The following is a 9,260-nucleotide window of genomic DNA, read 5'->3' on the forward strand; positions in this document are numbered from 1 at the left end:
GCATCTTGAAGGGGTTCCACATCCTCTTGTCCATGCCACTCCACTGTTGGACTTATCTGAAATATACTAGATAAAAGTATTAGTCCAACAAGAGATATGTTGACATTAATTACCAAAATCACCCAGGGAGCACTTGTGCTTTCAATCTCCCCCTTTTTGGTAATTGATGACAACATACATCAAAGCTTTAGATAAAGATATAGAGAAAGGCGGGTAAAGCTTTGGAAGGACATGTAACATGCATAGGCTGCCCCTAAATGTATGCAATCATGTAAATATGGAACATAAGAGCATGTGAGTGCATAATCATGAAAGAGCAAGCAATGAGTTACATGTATCTTGGATATATGCATCAGAGCAAATGATGTGAATATGGAATTGTACCTTCATGCTCATGAGTCCTTCTTGCAAACAATATGTACATCTGCAAGAGATCCTCATGTACATGAGTGTGATGCATATACTTACCTTGTGATCTTGAGCTAGCTTTGGAATAGATGAACCTGAGTAAACAAGGTTAGACAACATAGAAACATCTACTAAACAGAGCAAGCAGCAAACCACAAGAGTACCAAGATTGGGATGACATGTAGAGAGTGAGTACTAGGTACTCTCATTGAGTGTAGACATGTCCCCAAAGGTAAAGATATGCAATGAATTCGAAGATTTTCTTCCCTTAGATGTCTTGCTCTCCCTGAATCTTACATGGGATACTGGGAGAAGATAAGGAATAGAAAATCAGAACAAAGCAAGCACACAAACAACATGAACATGTCTTTCCCCTCTAAAGACATGTGACTTCTCTCCTCTTTGAATACCAAGCATCTGGGATCTCTCTTTGATGTGATTATTCATCTCTTTCCCCCTTTTGATATGATGAATCTTTGATGTGAAATCTCTCCCCCTTTGACATCAATTTCCAAGAAGGGTCTTCAAATCTTAATAGCACTTCCATTGTCACAAAGCAATGGACCATGTTTCACATATATCCCATAACTTTAAGAGTTTGGGTCATCCAAAGTAATTGATCACAACATGAACCGGTGGCAATATATTCTGCTTCGGTGGTGGATAAGGATATCGAGTTTTGTTTCTTGGAGGACCAAGACACAAGAGATCTACCAAGAAATTGACAAGTACCCAAAGTGGACTTTCTATCAACCTTGTCACTGGCATAGTCCGAATTAGAGTAGCCAACAAGATTATAAGAAGTCCTCTTAGGGTACAAAATGCCAAAATTTGGTGTATGTATTATGTATCTCACTATCCTTTTCACAGCCTTAAGATGACATTCTTTAGGGGCCGCTTGATATCGTGCGCACATGCACACACTTAGCATAATATCGGGTCGGGAGGCACATAGATATGACAATGAACCAATCATAGAGCAGCAAACTTTTTGATCAACGGGTTCACCATCATTAGTCAAATCAAGATGTCCACTAGTAGGCATGGGCGTGTTTATACCTTTGCATTCTTGCATACTAAACTTCTTGAATAAGTCCTTGGTGTACTTTGTTTGAGAGACAAAAGTACCTTCCTTAGATTGCTTGATTTGCAAACCAAGAAATAATTTGAGTTCACTCATCATAGACATCTCAAACTTCTCCGACATTAGCTTTCCAAACTTGTCACTAAAATGCGGGTTAGTTGAACCAAATATAATATGATCAACATAAATTTGGCACACAAATAATTCTCCATTAACCCTTTTAGTGAAAAGAGTAGAATCAATTTTTCTGATCTCAAAGCCTTTTTCAATAAGGAGCTTGGTCAAGCATTTATACCACGCTCTAGGAGCTTGTTTGAGACCATAAAGAGCTTTGTGAAGTTTGTAAACATGATTGGGTTTCTTAGGATTAAAAAGCCAGGAGGTTGTTTAACATAAACTTCCTCCTCAATTTCACCATTTAGAAAAAGCATTTTTAATGTCCATTTGGTACAAAGTGATATCATGGTGATTAGCATAGGCAAGTAATATGCGAATGGACTCAAGTATAGCAACAGGGTCATATGTCTCACCATAGTCCATACCTTCGACTTGAGTGTAGCCTTGGGTGACGAGACGTGCTTTGTTGCGAACGACTTGTCCATCTTCATCTTGCTTGTTGTGAAACACCCATTTGGTACCGATGATGTTGTGGTTGTTGTCGGGCTTCTCGACCAATGTCCACACTTGGTTTCTCTCAAAGTTGTGTAGCTCTTCATGCATGGCATTTATCCAATCCGGATCTTACAATGATTCTTCCAACTTCATGGGTTCAATGCTATAGATGAATGAATAATGTTCACAAAAATTAGCCAAATGACTTTTAGAGCGGGTGATTCTCCCAGTTTGGATATCATTGTAGATGTGCTCGACGGGATGGTCTCTGGCGACTCTTGCTCGAACTCATGAGAGCATTGTTTTGGTCAGGGTGGAACATCTCCTTCATCATCTTGTTCTTCTTCTCGGCCTCCTTCGTTGTTGACATTGTCGTTCTCTTGTCGTGGTGGAGAAGGAGTTTGCTGAGGTTCATCTTGGTGTACTTCCTCGTTTTCTTCATCTTGGTGTGTCCCACTTGTGGATGCTTCCATATCAACTCTTGGTTCACCTTGTCGTGAGGTAGCAACTTCCACTTGGACGGACGAGGTACTCTCCTTCACCTCCGTTGGATGGATCTTTCCAATAGACAAGTCTTGGATTGCTTTCAAAGGGTCTTTGTCTCCTACATCAATTGGCAATTGCTCTATTTGTGAGTCGTTAGATTCATCAAACTTCACATCTACCGTCTCTTCAACCTTTCAGGTGAAATTGTTGTATACACGGTAAGTGTGAGAGTTTGAGCCATAACCAAGTAGGAAACCTTCAAGAGATTTAGGAGAAAATTTAGAATGATGATGCTTATCAAGAATGTAGCACTTTGAGCCGAATACCCAAAAGTATCCAACTTGGGGTTTGTTACCGGTGAGGAGCTCATATGTCGTCTTGCCAAGTAGCTTGTTAAGATACAAGCGATTTGTTGCATGACTAGCTGTCTCGATCGCTTCCGCCCAAAAGTGTTTTGGCGTCTTGTACTCATCAAGCACCATTCTTGCCATTTCAATGAGCGTCCGGTTCTTCCTCTCAACAACTCCATTTTATTGAGGTGTGTACGTAGCCGAGAACTCATGTGAGATCCCTTCTTCGTTAAGAAAGGTGTCCACATTGGCGGTCTTGAACTCCGTTCTGTTGTCGTTGTGTACCTTCTTGATCTTCACTTCAAATTGATTTTGGGTCTTCCTAGCAAAGTTTATGAAGATCTTTTGGACCCGCAATTTATCATCAAGAAAGAACACCCACGTAAATCTTGAAAAATCATCAACTATAACTAGACCAAATGAGTTTTCACCGAGACTTTTGTAGGCGTTGGGACCAAAGAGATCCATATGAAGTAGCTCGAGCGGTCTTCTCGTGGTCATGATATTCTTCATGGGGTGGCTTCCTCCAACCTGTTTACCTACTCGACAAGCACTATAGAGTCTATCCTTGTCAAATATAACATCTTTTATTCCAAGGATATGATCACCTTTAATAATCTTATCAAGATTTCGCATGCCCACATGACCTAACCTTCTATGCCACAACCAGCCTTTAGAAGATTTAGCAATCAAGCAAGTTCTAGGTTGAGCCTTTTTAGTGAAATCAACAATTTATAGATCACCTCTACGTATACTGGTAAAGACCATTTTATGATTATCTCTTTGAAACACTTGGCAATCTACTTTGGTAAATAGGACATTGAAACCGAAATCAGCAAGTCTAGATACCGAAAGTAAATTATAGCCAAGAGATTCAATGAGCATGACATTTTGTATGGAGCTATCATGTGAGATGGCCACCTTACCGAGGCCAACCACCTTACCCTTTGAGTTATCACCAAAAGTGATATACATTTGAGGGCCGTCGTTTTTAGTAAGCTCATGAAACATATCTTTGTCTCTGGTCATGTGATCGGTACATCCACTGTCAAGGACCCATTCCTTTCCTGCAGCCATGTAGTCGCGAAGATTGGCCATAAGACCAAAGTGTCTCATTGCATCATCAAGATCATAGTCACTATCATCATCCTCATCATAGTATCCATGTTCAACATCATCTTGCAAATGATCATTTCCTAGAGAGAGTGATTCATTAGATATATGATTTTGACAATGTTCATCTTTATGAATTCTAATAGCTTCGAAAATAATATTGCTAATGACTCCAACATCTCCTTTGGCACACATAAGATTTGTAACCTCAAATAGACAATCACCAAACTTAGGATCATTGGAATTCATCTTACTCGAAGCAATACACTTATGAAGAATCTCATCTAGATTTTGCAAGGAACAGTTAGGAAATCTTTCCTCAATAAATCTCCATATAGTATAAACACAACGAAGAGTAGGCAAGTGACCAATCAAATTTCTTGGAAAACCTCTAGTGATAAGATTAACAGCTCTAAGGTCGCGGATCATGTCAATAGACTCATCAAGGGTAGGATGCTTAGGATCAACATGAGGTGCACAAGGGCTAGTAATGTACTTCTTCAAATGATATTCGTTGAAAATCAAAAGGATCTCATGTTTTCACTCATGAAAGTACTCCCCATCAAGTATAGGCAATCTATGTCTAAGACTCCCCAACATAGACTCATCCATCTTCCTCCAATGGTGATTAAACCAAAGCAATGGAGACCAATGCTCTGATAACAATTGAAAGGACCGAGAAGAGGTGTCTAGAGGGGGTGATTAGACCCTCAGCAAACAAAGTTGGCAGTTTTTAAGTTTTTCATGTTGAGGTGATAGATTAGCACAATTTCAAGCAAACACATTATAATTCAAGCAAGCATGCAAATAGTATATGAGCAGCGGAAAGTAAAGCATGAAACTTGCAAGAAAGTAAAGGGATGGGATTGGAGTGTGCAAACTTGCAAGAACGCAATTGGAGACACAAATGTTTTTGGTGTGGTTCCGATAGGTGGTGCTATCGTCCATCCACGTCGATGGAGACTTTAACCCACGAGGGTAACAGCGGTGCGAGTCCATGGAGGGCTCCACCCACGAAGGGTCCACAAAGAAGCAACCTTATCTATCCCATCATGGCCATCGCCCACGAAGGACTTGCCTCACTACGGTAGATCTTCACGAAGTAGGCGATCTCCTTGCCCTTACAAACTCCTTGGTTCAACTCCACAATCTTGTCGAAGGCTCCCAAGTGACACCTAACCAATCTAGGAGACACCACTCTCCAAAAGGTAATAGATGGTGTGTTGATTATGAACTCCTTGCTCTTGTGCTTCAAATGATAGTCTCCCCAACACTCAACTCTCTCTCATAGGATTGGACTTGGTGAAAAGATTATTTGAGTGGAAAGCAACTCACGGAAGGCTAGAGATCAAGATTCATATGGTAGGATTGGAATATCTTGGTCTCAACACATGAGTAGAAGGTTCTCTCTCAGAAAATGTATGCTGGAAGTGTAGGCACGTTCAGATGGCTTTCTCCATTAATGAAGAAAGGGTGGAGGGGTATATATAGCCTCCACACAAAATCTAACCGATACACACAATTTACCAATCTCGGTGGGACCAAATCAGAAAACTCGGTTGGACCGATTTAGTTCATAATGTGACCGTTAGGCATTTCGGTGGGACCGATACGTCAACTCGGTGGGACCGATTTTGTTAGGGTTAGGGCATAACATAATCTCGGTTTGACCGATCACACAAACTCGTGGGTCCGACTTTGGTAATAAGCGAACCAGCGAGTTGGTGAGGCAAACTCGGTGGGACCGATTCGCTCATCTCGGTGGGACCGAAATGTTACGAAGAGGAAACAGAGAGTTTGCATTGCGAACTCGGTGGGACCAATCTCTTCATCTCGGTTAGACCGAAACGTTACGAAGGGAAACAGAGAGTTTGCAATCCCATCTCGGTGAGACCGAGATCCCTATCGGTGAGACCGAAGTGACTAGGGTTTCTGGTAGTGGCTATGTCAAATGAACTCGGTGGCGCCGGATAGATCAAATCGGTGGTGCCGAGTTTGACTTTTGGTTTGGGACATATGTGGATGTGAGAAAGTGGTTGAGGGATTTGGAGCATATCACTAAGCACTTTGAGCAAGCAAGCCATTAAGCAACACCTCATCCCCTTTTAATAGTATTGGCTTTCCTATGGACTCAATGTGATCTTGGATCACTGAAATATAAAATATAGAGTCTTGAGCTTTGAGCTTGAGCCAATCCTTTGTCCTTAGCATCTTGAAGGGGTTCCACATCCTCTTGTCCATGCCACTCCATTGTTGGACTTATCTGAAATATACTAGATAAAAGTATTAGTCCAACAAGATATATGTTGACATTAATTACCAAAATCACCCAGGGAGCACTTGTGCTTTCAGCATGATAAATTACCGGAGATGACTTTAGCTCAAAAAGTGTTCAACACAACTTTTCTTCGTTGCATCGAGGCAAACGATTTTTCTTTTTGATTCATCTCAATCGGAGGTCATATGCAGAATCTATAGCCCGAGCAGTCCAGCCTAACAATGAGTGAAAAGGTTTCATCCCACACAAGACACCCAAACATACATGTTTGATACCTTGCTGAGTTATTCAGACCCCTAGAATTCCCCAAATGAGGAAGTGTTCAACACAAAATGTCTTTGTCTCTCAAGGTACATGGTTTCCTTTCTTTAATCATTTCAATCCGAGGTCGTATGTGGCCTGTGGGTTCGAAATACTCATTTTCCTAAGCATGAAAATCCTCTAAGATCCATCAATGACTTTCGTTTTGATCATCTCTTGGTCATCACATGGAATACAACTTGATCATATTTGATTCAATAATTGGAACCTGATACATCTCCAACGTATCTATAATTTTTTATTGTTCCATGATATTATATTATCTATCTTGGATATTTTATATGCATTATTATGCTATTTTATATCATTTTTTGGGACTAATTAACCTATTAAGCTAGTGCCCAGTGATAGTTGCTATTTTTCCTTGTTTTGTCTTTACAGAAAATCAATACCAAACAGAGCCCAAATGGAACAAAACTTTTTTACGATTTTTCTTGGACCACAAGACACCCAGGAAGCTTCAGGAAGAGACCTGGAGGGCCACGGGGTGGCCACAAGCTCACAAGACGTGCCCTAGGGGGGCATGCTTGTGGGCCTAATGGGAGTCCTCCAACCCTAAATCTTCTTCTATAAATTCACAAGTATTCCCCGAAGACCAGAGGGCACACCAAAAATACTTTTCCACCACCGCAAGTTTCTGTCCTCGTGAGATCCCATCTGGAGACCTTTTCTGGTACTCTGTCGGAGGGGGATTCGATCACGCAGGGTGTTAGGGATATAACTACTGAGTGTAAACCGCCCAGGAGGGGCCGGTTCACCTTCAACTACACTGAAGCCCATGAAGACCTGGAAGATGGCGCTTTACTGATGAAGCTAGAGGCCCAAAGCCCAAAAGCGGATTAGGGCCCATAGTGGTGAACCGCCATAATTGTATAACTTGTATTGTAAGTTAGGGAGGTAGAGACCGAGACGGACACTTGTATGAGCCGGCCTCGGAACTCTGTAAACCGGCCGGGCATCAACCCATGTATATAAAGGGACGACCCAGCGGCAGTTCAGGGACAGGAAACAACAACTCGAAAGCCAGGCATAGCGTGTTTTCTCCCTGGTAATCGAAACCCCAATAATCCCATCACAACTAGACGTAGGCTTTTACCTTCATCGTAAGGGGCCGAACTAGTATAAAACTCCCGTGTCCTTTATCCGGATTAACCCCTTTAAGCTAACTCATCGCGATGGCTCCACGACTAAGTCCTTTCACACGGAAATCTAACGTGATATTTCCACGACAGTTGGCGCCCACCGTGGGGCTATCGCACGATGGTTTCGAGTTCTTGAAGGGCAACTTTGAAGGACTCAAAGGGTACGCGGTTGGCCGGATGACCAAGAGTCGTCGCGGCAAGCTCTACATCGACGATGCAGGGTGGGGCCCCGAGGCCGGCTCAATTGAGTATGGATACCGGGTCCCCTTTGGCGGAATTCACGTTTTCATCGGCAAAATCGGCGAACCGGGCCCTAAGGCGGACATCTGCACCGACCTCGTCGAGACGGCTCAGCGTGCAAGCCCCGCTCGGATTCAGCCCGCCATGAAGCGTGCGCTCATAGGATGTGTACACGGGATCGGATCTGAACCGGTGTCCGAAGGTGAGACGATCGCTTATTCCGACAGCGAATCATCCACCGGCGAAACCGAGTCCCTGTACCAAGTTCATGATGGTGTGTTCGAAGGGTATTCTGATGGCACCAGTATTCCGGAATTTCTTGAACCACCAAACCGGGTCGCAATCTTCATGGCCGGAACACAGCCAACTTTGCAAAATTCTACTGCGGCAGCATCCGGACCAGCAGCTGGGGCAGGAGGCCCCGCACGCCGGCGGGCTCAAGTTCTATCCGGTTTGTTGGACGCCTGGACGACGTTATTGGCCACAACAGTTACCCTGGAGACTCAAGATCAGCATAACGCAGAGGTCGCTAAGTTACGGGATCAGATAACTCAGGCCAAAGAGGACTTGGCGGATGAGGAGACCAGGATGGCTGAGGAACAGGCCACTTAAGATGCCCAGGCGCAGAGGATTCAAGCCGATAATTATCGACTTTTGCTGGATCAAAATGCCTCGAATGAAGTGTTGAGGAGGAGACATCAGTTTCACCTGCCGGCGCATTATAATGCAATGAACCTCTTCAGTACGCCAGGGGCCGGAACCAGCAACCCGGTAGTAGTAAACCGGATTGTCGTGCCAAGGACCGGAGCACCAGATCAACCTCAGATGATGGGTCCACCTCGACGAACAGACAACCCTCCGCGGTATACCACACCCCCGTCGGGTCACTTCTCTACCCCTTTGGATAATATGATAGTAGCAACATCCCGGCTGGCAGCTATTCCGATGGAGGGTGAATCGCCAGCGGTGGTTGAGACACGGCGGGCTAGGGATCTTCTTCAAACTGCTATGGCGCAGCAGCATGCTTACTCATATAGCCGAGACAGGATTCACACGACCCCACGTCCGAGCAAAAGCTATAGCAGGCATATAGATGAACCGGAGGTGTCCAGCAGTGCTGTCGGATTTGGGGTTCCGGCAGACCCTCTAGATTCGAACGCTGGGGTGCGCGCGGAGATTCGGCCCTCTACCTACCTGCACCTCACCGCCTCGCTGGGAACTAAGCA

The sequence above is a fragment of the Triticum aestivum genome, chromosome 5B (genome assembly GCF_018294505.1).
Source record: "Triticum aestivum cultivar Chinese Spring chromosome 5B, IWGSC CS RefSeq v2.1, whole genome shotgun sequence".
NCBI lineage: Eukaryota > Viridiplantae > Streptophyta > Magnoliopsida > Poales > Poaceae > Triticum > Triticum aestivum.